This window comes from Lathyrus oleraceus, chromosome 6 (genome assembly GCF_024323335.1).
Source record: "Lathyrus oleraceus cultivar Zhongwan6 chromosome 6, CAAS_Psat_ZW6_1.0, whole genome shotgun sequence".
In the NCBI taxonomy this organism is placed as follows: domain Eukaryota; kingdom Viridiplantae; phylum Streptophyta; class Magnoliopsida; order Fabales; family Fabaceae; genus Lathyrus; species Lathyrus oleraceus.
The window spans coordinates 144,078,215-144,100,350 of NC_066584.1; positions in this window are offsets into that span (position 1 = coordinate 144,078,215).

The following is a 22,136-nucleotide window of genomic DNA, read 5'->3' on the forward strand; positions in this document are numbered from 1 at the left end:
ATGTGCATAAGCAGGTTTTGTTCCAAGGCTTCTTGTTTCGTGGTCTAACTATGTGTTCTTCATTTATTTTGAAGACAAGCTGACGCATCGGTACTACACCAGAGCCAACTCATCAAAGCTAATGGATCACCTAGAACAAGAGAACAGAGAACTGAAGGAGGAAGTGGCAAGATTGACTTCCTTGATGGAGTCTTTCTTGGCCGCCCAAAGCTAGTCTTCTCCAACGCCTTCAACTCCTCCCCAGAGGACGCTCATTTCAGAGGTTGCTTCCTCTATCGTGCCTGCTGCCAGTGCTCACTTTATGCCGTCTGCTATGCCAGCCGGGTTTCCCTAGGTGATGCCCGCAAAATTTGGTCCAGAGGGTCTCGCCCCAACATTTGCCTCTCTACCGGCATCTAGCCCGGTCCTTGCTGTGCCACCTCCAGTCGTGCATACTTTGACGAGAATGGATGACACCATTTACCATTCTGAGCCATCTGAGGGCCTAGACGTGTATGAGAAAATGGAGGCTATGAACGATCAATTCCTTGAGCTTCACAAGGAACTCAAAACTCTCAGAGGGAAGGACCTCTTTGGCAAATCTACTGCTGAGCTTTGCCTTGTACCTAATGTCAAGATTCCTGTTAAATTCAAAGTGCCTGAATTTGAAAAGTACAAAGGAAACACTTGCCCGCTCAGCCATCTTGTGATGTATGCACGCAAGATGTCAACTCAGATCGACAATGATCAACTCCTGATCCACTACTTCCAAGACAGCCTGTCTGGTGCCGCTTTGAGATGGTACATGGGCTTGGATAGTGCGAACATCCGCTCCTTCAACGACCTTGGCGAAGCCTTCGTCAAGCAATACAAATACAACATTGATATGGCTCCCGATAGGGACCAACTGAGGGCCATGTCCCATAAGGAGAAAGAAACATTTAAGGAGTACGCCCAGAGGTGGCATGAATTGGCTGCACAAATTATGCCCCCGCTTGAAGAGAAGGAAATGACGAAGATCTTTCTCAAGACTTTAAGCTCTTTCTACTACAAGCGGATGATTGCTAGCGCTTCTTGTGACTTCACCGAGATGGTGAACATGGGGATGCGTCTAGAAGAAGGAGTCAGGGAAGGGTGCCTGACCAGAGAAGAAGACTCTTCTGCCAAACATTATGGGGTGTTTGCTAAGAAGAAAGATGGCGAGGCACATGCTGTGACCTCCCATATCAAATCAAGAAGACCCTCTGTGAAGAGGAAGAGTGTGCGTCCCTCCAGTAACCAGCACCAGGTGGCTCATATAACACCTGTTTTTAGAGAAAATCAGCAATATCACCATCATAATCAGAACCAACAACAACAATATCAACAGTATCAGCAACAACAGCACTGTCATCAACAGCAGGCCTACCAGCCTCGAAACAACAATCAAACCAGCACTAGCTATGATAGGAAGAGGGTCACTTTTGATCCTATTTCAATGGCTTATGTCGAGCTATATCCTTCATTGATTGAAAGGAAGTTGATTACTCCACGTGACCCACCTGCTATACCTACCAACCCTCAGTGGTGGTATAAGCCTGAGCTTCACTGTTTTTCGAGGACGTAGGTCCATACGTCAAGAAGAACCCATTGCCCGAGCATGGGAAATCCGCTGTTAATATGGTTCAGGGTTGCCCTGGAAAGTATAAGGTCCGATATGTCAGCCATATCCGACAATCTCTGGTCGAGATGCACAGACTGTTGTGTGAATACAGTCACTACGAGCATGACCATGACAGCTGTCGTGTATGCACTGTCAATGAGAGAGGATATTGTCAAGTCAGGAAAGACATCCAAGAAATGTTGGATCAGGGTGTAATAGAGTTACTTCAAAATCGTGATGAGGATGAAGTTAATGTGATATCCCCTGTCTTCAGGATCCCTGAGCCTGTCGTCGTCAGATACGATGGCAGCAAGCAGAAGGCTTCTCCCTCTCACATAATTAAGCCATCTGGTCCTATTCCTTACTCTTCCAACAAAGTTGTTCCCTATCGTTATAATTCTGTTGCATTAGAAGATGGGAAGGAGCTTTCCTTACCCTCCACTTCTGTTGTGAATATTGTTGATGTCAGTGGTTTGACCCGTAGTGGTCGTGTTTTTTCGGCACCACTGAAACCCCAGGCTGATACCAGAAGAGCTGATGCTGCTAATAGTGCTACCCGTCCAGTTGGGAATTCTTCTTCTTGTCCGAATCTGGTACTTGCTGTTGACAGACCTGTCGTGACTGCTACAACTCCTGTCCCTGCTGGCCAGAATGGCATGATTAGATAGGATTGTGATGAGATGATGAGGTTCATCAAGAGGAGTGATTACAATGTTGTAGATCAGCTGCTATAAACGCCTTCAAAGATATCAGTGATGTCTTTGTTGATGAACTCTGAGCCACACCGAGAAGCTTTGCAGAAGGTGTTGGACGTGGCGTACGTAGATCACGACGTCACAATAGAGCAATTTGATAGCATTATTGTAAACATTACTGCTTGTAACAACCTGAGCTTCTGTGATACTGATCTCCCCGAGGAGGGAAGAGACCACAATTTGGCACTTCACATCTCTATGAACTGCAAGGATGATGCCTTGTCTAATGTGTTGGTAGACACAGGATCATCACTGAATGTGTTGCCAAAATCCACTCTGGCCAAACATTCTTACCAGGGGCCTCCCATGAGGCAGAGTGGAGTGGTCGTCAAAGCTTTTGATGGATCGCGTAAAACTATGATTGGCGAGGTTGAGCTCCCAGTCAAGATAGGACCTAGTGATTTCCAGATCACTTTTCAGGTCATGGATATCCACCCATCATATAGTTGTTTGTTCGGCAGATCATGGATTCCCGAGGCAGGCGCCGTGACATCCACCCTACACCAAAAGTTGAAGTTCGTCAAGAACAAAAAGTTGGTGGTGGTAGGAGGAGAGAAGGCTCTCTTGGTTAGCCATTTGTCTTCCTTTTCTTATATTGATGTTGAGGATGAGGTTGGGATGCCGTTCTAAGCCTTGTCTATTGCTGAGCCTTCTAAGAAAGGAACTTCTTCATTTGCGTCCTATAATGATGTGAAGTTGGCCATTGAGCATGGTGCAACTACTGGTTTAGGACAAATGATCAAGCTGGAAGACAATAAATCCCGGGCTGGCATAGGGTACTCTTCAGGAACTTCCAACAAGCACGGTCTGTTTCAGAGTGGTGGTTTCATCCACACGGTCGAAGACCAAGAGGCTGCTGTTATTGTGGAGGATGTTGTAGAGGAAGATTATGGCAACTTTGTCATCCCTGGAGGAGTCTGCAATAAATGGGTCGCTTTTGATGTTCCAACAGTTGTCCATAAGTCCACGTAATGTTCATTTTTGTTTAAAAACCCTTTTCCCATGCCAAAAGGAGAAGTGATGACATTGTTGGCCCATAAATACAATGATATTCATTCAATAAATTCATGTCAAATGTTTGTTTTTCCAAATTATTTTCACTTTTTGCTTTTTACATGAAATTGGTGATCACTAAAAAACCCTAAAAATAGAATAAAATCAATGTTTTCATCTGCATAATGATTTACCTTGTTTGAATTCTAAAATCTCTTTTATATCCAAAATGATTATGCAGGTTAATCAAACCCATTAAACATAATGATCCAACACCATCTCCCAACTTTGAATTCCCTGTATTTGAGGCCGAAGAAGATGATTTGGAAGAGATTCCTGAAGAGATTACCCGTATACTTGAGCATGAAGAGAATGTCATTCAGCCACATCTTGAGAATCTGGAAACAGTCAACTTGGGGTCTGAAGATTGTGTCCGTGAAGTGAAGATTGGGGCACTCCTGGAAGAATCTATGAAGAAGGGGTTGATTGAGTTGCTACGAGAATACGTCAACGTCTTTGCCTGGTCATATGAAGACATGCCTATTCTGGATACTGATATCGTGTAACATTTCCTGCCTTTGAAGCCTGAGTGTGTGCCTGTGAAGCAGAAGCTCAGAAGAACTCATCTTGATATGTGTAGCGGTGTATTCGTCACTTTATGATTTATTGATTAAACCAAAAGCAAAGCATACAAAGAATCGAGTCGCCACCGCACTTTTATTTATCCAAAGGAATGGCTAAAAAGCGAACAAAAGCCTAAGAAGTTTTACACATAGAAAACCAATGAAAAGATCAGAGATCGGGGTAAGGGGTAAATTACGCAATGGGAAGGTGTTAGGCACCCAAAACGTCCTAGGTACTCCTAGGGAGCCCTTTTCACACTTGTTGTACAAAATGTTATTTGTTTATGAAATATTTATTGTGCAAACATGGATTGAAGAGATGAGAAAAGAATATACAATTTTTATTGTTTTTGTGTTTGAACGGATGAACCCGTTGCCTACGTACCTTTCCATGGAAGGTAAGGATCAAAACGCCGTAGTTCGGCTAAAAGATTTCCAAAATATGAGTGGATTCATTTTAAAACAAAAGCCTTAAGGTCTTTCGTTATCCACGGGAGAAAACTCAACCTTATACAAACAACAAGTCCACCATGTGAGAAAAGCTTCAACTTGCTAGTGAGGGGTTAACCCTATAATAAGCAAGGAAGTCTTACAATTCAATCACTAAGGACAAAAGGTGAGATTAACATCAACCAACTAGGATAAATCAAACCTATGGCTAATGTATGAAAACTTATCAAGAATGGACAAAGCCACAAAAACAATTTGAATGAGTGAAATTAACCAATTAGGATTATTCACAAAAATGGTCAAAGTATGATTAGAATTCAATTCAAAGAAGTATTATGAAATGGAGTTTGAAAAATCAGAGGCCTAAGGCCTAGGTTTCTAATTTGAAAGCAAATGAGAATGTTTGCACAATAGTTTTCTGGTTTTGGATTAACATGCAAATGGAGGTTTAAAGGAAACAAAAAGGTGGGAGGGTGAGGAAGTAAAACTTCTTAGATGTTCACCTCTTGAGATCATATGTAGATGATTCAAGTGATTCCTTTGGAATAGGCAACAATGCAAATAACAGATGTGTAGCAAATGGATATCGGATACCAATCAATGGATTTACACCAATCTCACAAACAAAGATGGATACCGGATACCAATCAATGGATTTACACCAATCTCCTAAAACAAACATGGATATCAGATGCCAATAAATGGACTTATACCCATCTCCTAAAACAAATGAAACAAATGATACCAGATGCCAATCAATGGACTTACACCAATCTCACAAACAAAACAACATGGATACCGGATACCAATCAATGGATTTATACCAATCTCCTAAAATAACAGACAATGATACCAGATGCCAATCAATGGACTTATACTAGTCTCACAGAACAAACATGGATATCAGATGCCAATAAATGGACTTATACCAATCTCCTAAAACAACACAAAACATAGATACCAGATGCTAATCAATGGACTTATACTAGTCTCCTACCATATCATAGGAACAACTGCCAAATAATGGACTTATGCTTGTCTCCTCCATGGTCAAAGCAAAATGCGATAAAGCAAAGTTTATGAAATGATATACAAATGATGATGATAAATGCACAAAGCATACTCAAGCAAATATGCATAGATGAGTCAAGTAAGCAGACAATCAAAGTCAATTAGCACACACTATATACAATCAATTAGGCTCAAACAAGGTTAGACTTTACAGTCAACTGGAATGGGGTATTGTGAGCTCTTAACCCTAACATTGAGAGTTAGGGTGAAGAAGATGAAATGGAGATGAGGGGTGTGCCTCATAGCTCTTATCCCTGGTCAGGGAGAGCTTTAAACAATGGAAAATGTGGGAGTTCAGAAAGTTGGAACTCTTCTCCACAAATAGACTCTATAAGATCTTGGGTTATTATCCACAATGCATCAACACATTGTGTGAGTAAAGTGGATGACACACTGAATAGTAGGAGATGGATTACACATCTCTTTTATCTACCAATTGCCTCATAAGAGGACTTTTCCTGCTTGGCACAAAGATAAACAAACACAAGCATTGCCTCTTAAGGAGGACTTCAGACAGGTGCCTACCAATAACAGTAGGTCTTCCAGACTACATGAAGATTAGAGGTTATACCTAAGTGGTTAAGCAACCAAGAAAAAGCAAGTTCAAAATGAACTTAAGCAACTTATGTACCTGTGGAAACATCAAACAAATCAGTACAACTATACAGACAAACAACCAACAGTTAATATCAGACAAACAGACAAGGTTCACAATGTGCAAGCCAAAGGTCAAACTCAAATGAGTCAACATCAACCTACAAAACACACAAAGATTAGTAATCAAAGGCAAACATCAATGCTCAAATGATGGAGTATCAACAACTATGGAACTTGGATGTTCAACCTGAAACCAAAGCTCAAACATGAGAGGCAAACCACTAGGTAAAAGCCTAGGGTCAAAGATGGGGAAAAATATCAAAACAGAAGCTGAAAATTAACATGAATCAACTTCAAACACATCTTGAAACAATCCAAAAGGTCTCACATCAATATCATATACCAAAAACATTTCATGATCAATTGAAGTTCAAGGCAATTTTAAAGCTCAAATGTGACCAACCAGAATGAAAAATCTCAATTAAATCATAAATCAATCAAATAATTCCAAGAAAATTCATGCTCATTCGCAACATCCATAACATGCATCATACAAAAGATCAGGACAATTGGAGATCATTTGGCAAGGCAAACACATCATATAAGTTGGACAAGCAAAGGTGTGACACAAATTGTCACACCAACTTCACATGATCATAAAACAGAAATGATAAATGGTAAAAATACCAAATCAACACCAAAATGTCAAGCAAAGTGTCTAGTTTCATCATGCAAATTTTCAGAATCATTGGATTAACAACCAGCATTTCACAAAGGATATAGCAAGGCAAGGTACAAAATGCATACATGTTCACATCCCCTAGCATAAAATGAAATCCAGGCAAGCACAATTTATGGAAAAATGATCAAAAAATAATAGACAAGATAAGGAATGCAATGCAAAAAACCACATAATTTTTGGAGCAATTTTCAGTTAGATATGAATTTTGTAAATGATGAAAAAATAAAAATATGATGTGAAGCATGTACATGGAAATATGGAGGGAAAGGAAAATCATGAAGCATTTGAAATGATTTGCCACGAGCCAGAATCGAACTGGGAGACATTTTAAATAAGCGCGCCTTGGCCTAAGTGAAACGCGGTTGTTTCATTTAATACGTGGCCTGGTCAAAGCAGTCAAACAAAATGGACCAATGGACGCGCTAGCATGGCAATTATGTGGACCAATCAGAAGCGAGTTTTACACAAACACATGCAGAACAAGAAAAGCGTTCTCTAAAGGATCAAAGCGTGGCCTATGCAGTAGTATCATCTTCTTCCTCACACGTTTCATGAACAGTAACAATTTCTCAAGAACGCCAAGAACAAAATCACGAGAAATCACAATTAAACATATCATCATGTAGCATATTCAATGTAGGTCACGAATCAACTAACAACTAAGCATAATTCCACATGTTAAGATCAAATCAAGCAAATCAAGTTTCATGCATGGATCTTTAAATCAACATAACTAACTCAATTTTGCATGGAATTTCATGAATTAAAGCTCAGCATAACCAGCATCACAAGATCTACAATAATAGCATAATAATTTTGAGAAAAAGAGAGATCGATTTGGTAACCTCTTGAAGTGCAGCTTTGGAATTCGTGTGGTTCAAGGCCTTGCAATGCTCCAGTGTTCCTCCATTATGCTTGTACAAGTGATTGAAAGAGAGATCGAAGCTTAATTGCTCTTGAATCCAACAGAATTTGACATTGCCATGGATGCTTTCAAGCTTCAACTATGAGCAAAACAGGCACAGTTTCTCTCGAATTCTTCTTCAAACCAGCTCAAGAATGCTTCAGGAAGATGAATTGATCAAGAGAAATGGATCTTGTTTGAATAACTTTGAAGAAATTTTTGAGAGAAAATTTGAGAGTTTGAGATCTAGATCTGAAATTATGATTGTTGTTATGCTGAAACAGTTAGGGTTTTGGCTTTATACCTCCTACTAATCACTCTTTAATCATGCTTAAGCTATTGGTTAAGTGGAATTAGAAAAATGGAGTGTAAATGCAAATTGTGGTTTTCACCCTATGCATGAAAATGCATGGTGAACAGTGCACGGGTTTGTATTCATTTTCACTTAAAAATCTGTTTTTGAGCCAATGGTAGTGGAAAAAAGATCAAATAATGCACCAATTTTAAATTCCATAATTTCCCTCCAAAAATCAAGTGAATTGGCAAATGTTCATGTGATGATAATGCATGTTATGTAATGCAAGATTTGGAAACTAGAGGTCAAAATAAGAACAATGCAAAAAGAGCCATCCAATTTGGAGTTTTGGTTGAGAAGTTATGCCCATTTGAATCTTCATACACACTTTGCCATGTTTTGATCATATCTCCTTAACCACACATGAGAAATTGATGATCTTGGACTTTTTGGAAATGGGAGAGAAAGATCTACAACTTTAATGTTCAACAAAATTTCATTTGAAGCTTTCTTGATGATGTAATTTGAAGTTGAAGTTAGGTTAAAACCTTTCCATTTTTGGCAAGTTTGAATTATAGGTCACTTTCTATTTTTCGAAAGTTTTGACCGGACTTTAAATTCTTCAATGTTGATGTTTGAAATGTCAAATGAGACTTGTTTGAACATGAATGAAGTATTTCCAGCCACTTCCCACCTCCAAATCCACAGTTGACTTGGCAGTTGACTTTCTAGGCCTTCAGTTGACCTGGCAATGTTCTGATGAAATTCAAGCCTCTACCACTTGGGACTTTGATTCAAAATAACATCATAGCTCATATGAACTCTTGTGAATGATTGTGGTGTCCAAATTCTCAAGAATGGCCACCATCTATTTCTCAATGAATGCCTTTTGACTGCTTTGACTGTTGATTGCTTCATCTGCAAGACAAAGGTTAGATGACATATTTTTGTACTTTTGGTTAGTGGTAAAAAGAAAAGCAATGATATACAAATGCAAAACATGCTTGGTGATCAATAACCACTCAAAAAAGATAACCAACCCACAGGGAAGGGGGCAAGGTGCACAATGATCCTTGAGGCAATGTGATGATATGATGCCATGAGGGATCTTATGGACAAAATTGGGGTCTTACAGATGCCCCTATTTAAGGTCATTCTAGCCGGAGAAGTGAAGTTTAGAAATCTTCATCTCGACGCGGTAGAATGGGCTTAAATAACAGTAATGAAACAAATTTTGGTCCCTAAGAGACCTCATGATGCATATGTATGCATGTAAAAGAAACAAAACAAAACTCTGTGGGGAATATGGGTCCACAAAGAAGAAAAGACGATCCATCGGAGTAACACACTCACCAGGAACAGAGACTCTAACAGGACTCTCATGGGGAGAAGAATAAAAGGACGAAGAATGCGTGAGTAGGACACGACTTTGAATTGGAGGACAAACTGACAACTAGACACTGCGTGAACAAGACACGACTGGACTGGAGACCTCGCTGGGGAGTGAAGGACTCAAACTGGGAACAAACGAAGAATTCCAAAGGAAGACACATCCATTGGAAAGACTCAAGCTGACTCAAACTATCCACAAAGGATACTTCGGATGAAAATCCGGACTCGGACTGGGGAAAAGATTCACAAAGAACCTCCCTGCCGGGGAAAAACTGCATATATTAGGGAAAACGCCAATACAGCAAAAGGGTAAAATCACAACAGGAAACTCCACTGGAGAAGATCTAACAAAAAGACTCTCCTGGAGAAGCAACAAAAAATGAGGTGTTACCGGTATAAGGGTAACGAACTCAGGAAGAATGAATATCTAAGACCGGTATAAGGGTGATAGATATCAATCAACCAAATATCTGAGAAAGACCTGAAAAAGGTACATCAACTCAGGAAAATCTGACTCCACAGGGGACCACGGTCATAATTGGGAGCAGAAAGGAAGGAACACCAGGGATACCGGTTACTGGGTATATAATAGGTGACCGACTAAAGCGTGAATTGGTATATATGCCAAAACACTCATCATCCGAAAGGAGGGCTTAAAAAAGCAAATCGACTTACAGGATGGACATTCGACTCCGCAACGGGAAAACGAATCTTACTCAGCTGGGGACACAAACCCAAAGAGCGCATGAGATATAATATCCATTACCGTCAGAACGTGGATAGTATACTCGCATGAGATATATTATCTATTACCGTCAGAACGTAGATAACATACTCGCATGGAAGGAAACACCAGGGATACCGGTTACTGGGTATATAATAGGTGACCTACCGAAACCGTGAATTGGTATATATGCCAAAACACTCATCATCCTGAAAAGAGAAAAACGCAAACTTATCAAAGGATGGATATTCGATTCTACAAAGAATACGAATCTTACTCCGCTGGGGAAAATCAACAAAGGATTCCAACCAAAGAGCGAAAGAGATATATTATTCATTACCGTCAGAACGTGAATAATACACTCGAAAAGGAAGAGACACCAGAGATACCGGTTACTGGGTATATAATAGGTGACCAACCAAAAAGAGAGACAATCGTTACCAACAACAACAGGGCAAACGAAAGATAACTCACAGGGGATAAATTGCAAGCATTCAGCAATTATCCAAGAGACAACAAATATTCGATTCCGCAAAGGAATAACGAATCCTACTCGACTGGGGAAACACAACAGGCTTCGACTGAAGAGTGGATGAGATATATTATCCATTACCGTCAGAACGTGGATAGTATACTCGCATGGAAGATTATCCACAACCGGTTACTGGGTTAATAAAGGATAAATCGACCGAAAAGAAAGGCATTGGGATACCAAAACTAGGTATATAAAGATGACCGATCAAAGGGAGCAACAATCATTACCAAGCAAAAGGGTAAATGAAAGACGACCCGCTGGGGATGAATTGCAAGCATCCGGCAATTATCCACGAGACTTGTTGGGGATACAATTGCTAGCAAACGGCAATTACCCAGAAGCAAGGAGGGAATACCAACATCGAATATTGGATGAAGATAAACACAACGAGTAACCATCATCGGTTAGGATGAACAACAAGGTTAACTCTGCAAAGGGGAGAAATTAGGGTTTACGACTACCGAATACGGGGTAGAAAACCAAAGACTCAACTGGGGATAGGGTGAATGAATGCCAAATACTGAGCAATTATTCAACTTATTCCACAGGGAGACACAGACTCCGTTGGGGATAAAACCACAACAACACAAAATCCACCACCAACCAGAACGAACCACAAAGGTTACCTCTGCTAGGGGAAAAGAGATAGGACTTACAACTACCGAATACGGGGTAGTAGCCAACAACTCTGATGAGGATAAAAAGTAGGGTTTACATCTACCGAATACGGGGTAGAAAAACAACAATTCTCTGCGTGGGGAAGGAAAGAATCACAATTCCGCACGGGAAACAAAATAGGGTTTATAACAAACCACCAACTACTGAGGAGCAGAAAAACTAGGATTTACGACTACCGCCTACTGGGTAGAAAACCATCGACTCTTGCTGAGGAACAAAAGGTATATCACCACAAGTTCCGCCAAGAAGAGGGAACATAGGACTTACAACTACCGGTATAAGGGTAGAGGCCCAAAAGATTCCGCTGGGGATAAAAGAATTATTGCCGGTTACTGGGCAATTCATTCATTTATTCCACAGGGAAGCACAAGAAACAGTTGAAAAATAGCCAATTCGGGATCAATCCAAAAAGGCAAACTGAATCAAGACTCGTCCTAATGAGGATATAACTCAATAGGAAGATTCATCCCAATATATGTGTTGGGAGGAAACAGAAGAAAGCGTCATCCACGAGGATATATCTCAGTGGGGAACTGCAGAAGGAAAGACAAACACTTTCTGCTTATGGGGCTGACTCTAAATTAAGAGATTAAACACCCGACATCTGCTTGGGGGAGATCTATTGTGGAGATCTATATTACCCATAGCAGGGAACAACAAACAAAAGATATATGGCAAAAATTCAAATCATGAATATCTTAATGTTGAAAGTATGCATGAATATGCGTGATTTATGTTTGATGAATGCTGACAAAACAGACATTTCTAACACAAACAGGCCCTGGAATCAAACGCCCGGTACTACACTTCCAGGGGAAACCAACTGGAAAGCCAATCTGCTGGAGATCCACATGCTGATAAGGAAAGATCTGCGGGGAGGCAAAAGATCAGAGGATATCACAAAATCTCTGAGTGATGGATCAACAATCAACCCAACTGGCGAACAGAAAGTCATAACAGGCAACAACGGCCACAAAGACAAATCTGTTGGGGAATGGGAGGAATCCCAAAACATCTGCAGGGAGAATCTCAGCATCAACTGGGAAACAAGAGTTCACTGCACAGGCGAGAACTGCCACGAAAGCAACTTCCAAATAACTCCGTTGGGGAACAACCCTCAAAGGGAGAACAGATCATCGATGTAGAATCTAACTGTACAAGCAACTCTACTGGGAAGACTGTCAGTCACTCCATTGGGGAATACACCCACAGAGGGAAAAATAGATCACACAAGTAGATTCTGCAACAAGCCACTCTACTAGGGATCAAAATCATCAGGAAATCAACCAAATCTCTGGATGATAGATCACCAACCGACCCTACTGGGGAAAACAACTCCGACGGGGATCCTGACTCTGTTGGGGATACCAACTCTGGCGGGGACTCTGGGGAAATCACAGCTACAATCCACTATACCACAAATCTACTGGTGGCTCCACTGGGTGTCGCATTACGCGAAAAACCGGCGGGAAAACGAAACAACAGAGCCGCCACCGTGCGTTATTTATCCCAAAGGAGGGAAAGGAAACGCTCGAAGTAAACCTTGAAAAGACATGGTCTCGCGACCAAAGAGAGATGGGATCGGGAGTCGGTTATGCGAAGGGAAGGTATTAGCACCCCTACGCATCCGTCGTACTCGACGGGATCCATGCACAAAAGAAAGGATAAGGTTGCTAAAACTGAACACAAACTGCACACACTGGCTGAAAGGAGACACAGAAAGACAAAAGAAACGGGACTCGGCAGGATATCACATCTTGGGCCTACGTAGTCTGTCAGGCACAGACATCAGAGTCGACGTAGTTCGGGACAGGGGAAACGTGCTCGCTAGGATGTCGCATCCTATGCATACGTATCTTCTCTGACCGAAGAAGAATCAGAGCACTCGTAGCTCGGCTAACGCACGCCAAACGAAACGCACACAGGAAACCGACAGCCAATCGCTGGACTTACGTCAGACTCCACACAAACAGGCAAACATGGAAACCGAATGCCAATCGCTGGACTTACATCAGACTCCGAACCAACAAACACACACACAGGAAACCAACTGCCAATCGCTGGACTTATGTCAGACTCCAACAAGCAAACAAGACACAGGAAACCGACTGCCAATCGCTGGACATACGTCAGACTCCAAACACACACAAAGGGGTTAAAAAAGAAAAGGGCGCCCGGAGAGATCAGCTCATCTCCTGCCTACGTATCTCATCTGGTATGAGGATCAGGGCGACCTAGTTCCCCTACACAGGGAAAAAAGACTAGCCTAACCAGAGACTGGGAAATGACAAACTAGAAGGGAGACTGACTCGAGCCTAATAGTTATCATGTAAATCCACCATGGTCCTAGGTTGAGGTTTCTATCTAACTTGCACAGGGAGCAAGCTATCCTAAACAGCACGGGCAAATACATACAAGCACACAAAGTAGGCACACACACTATATGCAAACAATTGGGCTCACACAAGGTTAAGCTGTGAAACACAAGCCAACTAGAATCGGGTGTAGTTAGCTCTTAACCCTAACATTGAGAGTTAGGGTGAAGCAGATGAAATGGGAAGTGAGGGTAAGACCTCACAGCTCTTATCCCTGGCCTGGGAGAGCTTCAGACAAATGAAAGTGTGGGAGTTCAGAAAGTTGGAACTCTTCTCCACATATGACTGACACAACAAAGATCTTGGGCTGTTATCCACAATGCATCAACACAAGGTGTGCGAGCAAAGGGATGACACACTGAATAGTAGGAGATGGATTACACATCTCTTTTATCTACCAATTTCCTCATAAGAGGACTTTTCCTGCTTGGCACAAAAAGTAAACATTCACAAGCATTGCCTCTTAAGGAGGACTTCAGACAGGGTCCTGCCCACATAACAGGACAGGTCTTCCAGACTACATGAAGTCAGAGAGTTATACCTCAATGGTTAAGCAACCAAGCAAAGCAAAAGCAAGTTCAAAAGAACTCAAAGAAACTTATGTACCTGAAAAAATCTAACCCAATCAGTATACGAGTCAAACAACCAAACAGACAGTCAATCACACAATCAGACAGACAAGCAAGCAATGCAACAGTGAGCAAGGCACAAGCTATTAAGACACTTGGTCTCAAAACCTACAAAACAACTCAAGGTTAGCTAACATTTAGAGCAAACATCAATGCTCAAGTGAGGAAGCATCATCAACTATGAACTTGGATGTGTAATCCTGAAATCAAAGCTCAACTGTGAGTCACCAACCACTAGGTCAAGGCCTAGGGTCAAAGATGGAGAAAATTCAAAACAGAACATGAAATTTAACATGAATCAACTTCATTTAGTCAAGAACACAATCCAAAAGGTCCCATGTCAATATCATATACCAAAAGCATTTCATGGTCAATAAAAGTTCAAGACAATTTTAAAGCTCAAATGTGATCAACCAGAATGAAAAATCTCAATTAAATCAGAAATGATTCCAAAAATTCCAAGAAAATTCATGAGAAATCACAACATTCATATCAAACATCACACAAAAAATCAGGACAATTGGAATTCATTTAACATGGCAAATTAATCACATAAGATGAACAAGCAAAGGTGTGACACAAATTGTCACACCAACATTCACATGATCATAAAACAGAAACCACAAATGGTAAAAATACCAAATCAACACCAAAATGTCAAGCCAAGAGTCTAGTTTCATCATGTAAATTTTCAGATTCATAAGATAAAAACTCAACATTTCACAAATGTATGATCAAGGCAAGGTACAAAAATGGACATGTGTTCAAGTCTCTAGCACAAAAACAATTTCCAGCCATGCACAATTTATGGAAAAATGATAATAAAATACTAGACAGAAAATGGAATGCAATGCAAAAACCCACATAATTTTTTGATGAATATTCAATTATTTATGAAATTTTGAAGATGGAGAAAAATTTAAAAATGCATGAAACATAGCATATGAATGAATGGAGAAAATAAATGAAGCATGTGAACATTTGCTGCAAGCCGGAATCGAATGGAGGATGATTTCAAATATGGATTGGCGCGCTACCTGAAATGCAGTGTCTCATTTAAACGCTGGCAGGTCAAAGGTGATGTGGCTTGGTCAAAGCGCGGTATACCAATCAAAACGCCATGCAAAACTCAGGAAACGCATTCTAATGGATCAAAAGCCATTCTGGAAACGAAATTTAATCATCTTCATCATGTTCATCATGAACAGTGCCAGGCTCAAGAACAAATGTTTTCAGAAATAAAAATCAAACATATCATGGTGTAGATCTTTCAGCATACAACACGAATCCAGGCATGGTTAAGGTTAAATCAGCACATACAAGGAGAATCGAAGCAATCTATTTTCATGCATGAATCTTTAAATCAACATAACTAACTCAATTTGGCATGGATTTTCATGAAATAAAGCTCAGTTTAACCAGCATAAAAAGGGGAACAACAATCACATGAGCATTTTAAGAATTGAGAGATTCGATTTAGAACCTCTTGAAGAGCAGAAGTTGGAATTCAATGGATTCAGGCCTTGCAATGCTCAAATGCTCTTCCAGGATGCTTATAGAGTTGATTGGATGAAGGCTTGAGACTTAATTATGCACGATCTCACCACAATATGAATTCACCATTGTTGCATCAAAGCTCCAAGCATGAACAAACAGGCACTATTTTCTTCGATTCTACATGTAAACCTACTCAAGAACTCTTCAGGACCAAAGATCAAGCAATGGAATGTGATGAATGTGAAGAATTTGCAAGAAAAAAAAATGAGAGAAAATTTGGTAATTTTGACCTAGATCTGAAAAAAGTGAATGTTGTTAGCTGAAAACAGTTATAATCTGTGTTATATACTTCCTCCTAATCACTCTTCTAATCAGGTTTAGGCAATGGTAATTAGAATTAGCAAAAAGAGGTGCATATGCAAATTTGATATTTCACCTCTATGCATGGAATCATGAATGAACAGTGCACGAGTTTAGCTTGAATTTCACTCAAAAAGTCATTTTGGAGCCAATGGTCATGGTAGAATGTGTGAACAATGCACCAATTTCAAACTTTAATTTTCCCTCCAAAAATCAAGTGAAATGGAAAGTGATTATGTGATGATAATTGGTGTAATATGATGCATGATTTGGAAAGTATAGGTCAAAATAAGAACAATGCAAAAAGAACCACTTGAATTGGAGTTTTGGTTTGAAAGTTATGCCCATTTGAACCTTCAAGTACACCTTGCCATGTTTTGATCATATCTCCTTAACCACACATGAGAAATTGATGATCTTGGACTTTTTGGAAACGGGAGAGAAATATCTACAACTTTCATGTTGGACAGAACTTCATTTGAAGCTTTCTTGCTGATGTAATCTTGAGTTGAAAACCTTTCCATTTTTGGCAAATTCAAATTACATGTCACTTACTATTTTTGGAAAGTTTTGATCTGACTTCAAATTCTTCAATGTTGATGTTTGAAATGTCAAATGAGACTTATTCCCACATGAATGAGACATCTCTAACCATCTCCCACCTCCAAATCCATAGTTGAACTGACAGTTGACTTCTGTTGACTTTTTAGGGTTTCAGATGAATTGATCATTGACTGATGATCTCTGAACCTCCAATTCTTGGCCAAACCACTTCAAAATGATTCTTGAATCATTTGAACTCATTATACCAACCCTAGGGCTTTGATCCCATGGAAAATGCACTTTCTTACTTGCACAACTGAATCTCCTGACCAGTCTTGACTGATGACATGTAGTGGACTATGCAATGACAATGCAATGTTAATGACCTAAAATGAAAATGTATGTACAAAATGAGAGGTGCAAATTTGAGGTGCTACAGCTGCCCCTATTCAATCAACTGGGAACCTGAACGGATGAGAGCAACGACTGTCTGACCTTCAAGGTAAACAGGGATTGAATACCAAAGAACCGTAGAAATTTGCACTCTACGGGGATCCAAGAAAGGAAAATTCACCAACGGAAGCTTCCACTGGGATCTGATATTTGTTACTAAACCAGTCAAGATGTCTACCAACGACTCCACTGGGGATTTTGATTTTTCAGAAAAGGAACCACGACCCGTCATCGAAGGATGATGGATGGGAACACAGAAATCACAACTAGACGCCAACGGACGACTAGGAAAAACTAGACGTTTATCGAAACCAACGGAGAGGTGACCAGACATCAAAGGATGAATGGGAGAAAGGGACACAACCATACGTCAACGAACGAATGGGAAAAACTCAATGTTTATCGAAACCAACGGAGAGGTGACCAGACATCAACGGATGAATGGGAAAAACTCAATGTTTATCGAAACCAACGGAGAGGTGACCAGACATCAACGGATGAATGGGAAAGACTCGACCGGACGTCAACGGACGAACGGAAGAAGCTCGACGTTTATCGACACCAACGGAGAGGTGACCAGACATCAACGGATGAATGGGAAAGACTCGACCAGACGTCAACGGACGAACGGGAGAAGCTCGACATTTATCGACACCAACGGAGAGGTGACCAGACATCAACAGATGAACTGGAAAAGACTCGACCAGACGTCAACGGACGAACGGGAGAAGCTCGACGTTTATCGACACCAATAGAGAGGTGACCAGACATCAACAGATGAATGGGAAGACTCGACCAGACGTCAACGGACGAAAGGGAGGAACTTGACGTTTATCGACACCAACGGAGAGGGTGAACTTACTGGGGAAAAGCTAATCACAACCAAACGTCAACGGAAGATTGGGAAAAAACTCAACGTTTACCGACACCAACGGAGAGGTGACACAGACATCAACGGATGACTTTTGGGGAGGATACAACTAGACGTCAACGGACGAATAGGAAAAAAAATACATCTAGATGTCAACGGACAACTAGGAAAAACTCGACGTTTATCGACACCAACGGAGAGGTGACCAGACATCAACGGATGAATGGGAAAGAAATACATCTAGATGTCAACGAACAACTAGGAAAAACTCGACGTTTATCGACACCAACAGAGAGGTGACTCACTAGGGATCAAGGTCACGACAGGGAGCAGACAGGAAGGAACACCAAGGATACCGGGTTGTAGGCATAAAACAGGTGGCCGACCAAAGCGTGAATTGGTTTGTGTTCCAAAACACTCATCATCCTGAAGAGGGCTAGAAAAGCAATCTTGTTAGAGGATGGACATTCGATTCCACAAGGAATACGAATCTTACTCAGTTGGGGAAACAAACAGAGGGTTCAGCCAAAGAGTGCATGAGATATATTATCTATAGCCGTCAAAACGTAGATAATACACTCGCATGGTAGATTATCCTAACCGGGTTGTAGGTTGTTAAAGGATAAATCAACCGAAAAAGGAAGGCATCGGGATTCCGGGACTAGGTATGTAAAGATGACCAATCAAAAGGGGAAACCACAAACATTACCGGCAAACGGTGAATGAAAGAGGACCCATTGAGGATAAAATTGCTTACTCGGAGCAAATATCCAAAAGGAAGGGGAAGACTCGCTGGGGATAAGATTGCTTAATCAAAGCAAATATCCAAAGGGAGAAGGAATATCAATACCAAAAACTGGATAATGATTACCGCAAATAGGGGATTACATCTACCGGTTCGTAGGTAGAAAACCACGGAAAAGTAACCGTCATCGACTAGGATGAGCACAAGGGTTGACTCCACAAAGGGGAGAAAAGATGGTTCACATCTACCGGTCAGTAGGTAGAAGCCCACAAATTCCGCTGAGGATAAGATGAATGAGTGCCGGTTAGTGAGCAACTATTCATTTATACCACAGGGAAGCACAAGAGACAGCCACAAGGAAGCCAATTTAGGATCGATCCAAAAAAGCAGACTGAATCAAGACTCATCCTAACGAGGAAAGAACTCAATAGGGAAAACCCATCCCATTATATGCGCAGGGAGGGAACGGAAACAACCGTCATCCACGAGGATATAACTCAGCGGGGAGTGCAGAAGGAAATGACAGACACTTTCTGCCTAAGGGGTCGACTCTATATGGAGAGATCAGACACACCCACATCTGCTAGGGGAATCGATCTAATCTTACAAGATGCTATCAATTTTGTGGAGAGTAACATTGTTGGGGATACCCACTCAACTAAGGAGTCACTTGTCGGGAAAACACCAACCTCTCAACCATGCTGGGGAACCTAATTCTGAAATCGATCCAATGGCGCGATGCTAAACTCTTTCCGACAACCCATTCTCGGATGGTCACCACGGCCTAGGGCTAATGGATATGTTTGCAATACTGATGCATGAGTTTTTTTTTAGCGCAATGCTCCATGATCATGGGAATGCTACGCACTAATGATGCAATATGTTATGCTTATCTAAATGATGAATGCATAAAAACACGTCTCCTTCAGAGACAACACCGGGGACCTCAAGGAACTATGCTGAGGATTTCAATACCACGTCAATTTCCACCCTGCTGGGGAAAGATAACCCTTACTGGGGATGACCTCCATCGAACCCGAACTGCTTGGAGATTACTCTGCTAGGGGAGATAACCAACCTCAGGCATGGCTGCCGAGGAGACACAGATCTCAAATCTGCTGGGGATAACACTTTCAAACCCACTGGGGAAATACGGCCTATTAGACACGGACCGCCCGTCGACTCGTCGAACACTAGTGTCCACCATCCCACCACAGCGTTGACTTTCCACTTTTGAGAGCTCCCAGACTCGTCTGGACTTTTCTAATTCATCACCTTGTATTCCCAACTTCTCCGTACTCCACTGAGATCGAACTCCTGGGATTCATACAAACTTTCCAGTCCTCAGACTTTGAAGAGTCTTCTTGATTAACCCTCCAGGATCGTCGTCGTAATTTTTCACCGTCTTCGCCGTTCTTCTATCCCTTGCCCCTGATTGGACTCTGCGGGAATCTTTTGTCAAAATGTTACCCATCATAAACTTCAAGTGAATGAAGATATCTAACAGCACCTGCACAAGAGATCGTTAGATAAAAGCGTGCCCCAGGCGTGCCAACATTTCAACACCTAGGTCACTCAAACTTCCGAATAAGATTTCCAGATTTCAATCTTATAAGCATGCATCGGAAGGGACCTCTATGTTTCAAAATGCAAAGATTCTTTATCAAAATAAATGGATGTTCTTGCAATCAAAGCAGAAATGAAGACAAAAACAAAATTATTTGACTGAACTTGCATTTATTGACTGAAAAAAAAGGTGGCTCAAAACCGAGCAACACACAAGAAGAAAACCCTGAAAAGAGGTCATTGCGCATAAAAGGAAAAATCTATCCTAATGGCAATGTGAAACCGTGATCTCATCGGGTTTCAACTCGGTTACACCCCATATGTCCTCAAGACTTTCCGCACTTTCTGTCTGCTGAAAAAGACGCTTCCGATCGATCTCTATCGGGGATTATCCAAGTCATATCCAAAGCACAACGACCATGCTGGACACAGTTGTTCGTTCAATCCCTCTTTTTCCTGGACCGCCCTTTCGGGTTTTCAGTCCACCGGGATACCTTTTTTGCCCAAGTCGCCCTTGTGGGTTTTCGACTTGCCGGGTGTACAATTTTTTCTCTTTTATTCTTTATCCCTAATTTTTTCCCGAACCTTTTTCCTCTTCTTTTTTTTTTGTTCGTCGGGATGCCCATTTTTGCCTGGACTTTCTTATTCTTTTCGTCCAGCGGGTCTCTTTTACGAAGTATTTTTTTAACTGCGTCCGCATTCCCAAGGGATGGGAAATCCTCGTCATTCATGGTCGTTGACAACAAAGCTCTGCCAGAGAAAACCTTCTTTGACCACGAATGGGATCCATAATTGTGTGTCCACTTGCCCCTATGATCGTTTTGAGGAGGAAGGATCCTTTTCAATACCAGCTCTCCCACGTGGTACGCACAAGGTCGCACTTTTCGGTCAACAACACGCTCCATTCACTGGGTACAACTCCCCCATGACAAGTAACTGCCAGCCTCTTTTCCTCAGTCAGGCTCAACGCGTCATACCGAGTCCTTATCCACTCGGTCTTCCCTAATTTCCCATCCATCAGGACTCTCCACAATGGGATCTAGACTTCAGTAGGTAATACCACTTCTATCCTATACACGAGCGAGCGCGGCGTTGCCCCAGTAGACATACGCACCGAAGATCGATACATAGGATACAAGCTTCGTACTCAGCCACCATTGTTGGTGCTTTCAAATGTTATCCGGGCAACAAAAGGAATGCGGGATCCCCTTTGGCGTAACCAAAACGGCACTAACTCATCCACATTAACCTCCCCCCCTCAGACATCAGAATCCGTTCGGATTCAGGGTCAGGCCCCTCCTCCGGGATCGGTTCCTCACAATCTTTCGATTTGAGCACCTCGAGATGTCCTCATCAGGGAACTCAGACTTCCTTGGTTGATAATCATCAATGGGCTGCTGGGCGATATAATCGGACAATACACTCCCCTCGATTGCTTTCTGAGAGGTATACTGAATATCGCATTCAATCAAAATCATTTTCCCTTTCACAACCCTTTCGGTCAATGCTAGCTTCTCAAATGCATACTTGATCGGATCCATCTTGGACATCCACAAAGTGGTATGAACCAGCATATACTGTCTCAGTCGGAAAGCAGCCTATGCCCAAGTACATCAAGTTTCCTCGAGCAGTGAGTGTATTGTTTCACAGTCGATAACCCTTTTGCTTAGGTAAATTGCATGCTCTTTTCGACAAGACTTGTCATGCTTCCCCAGTA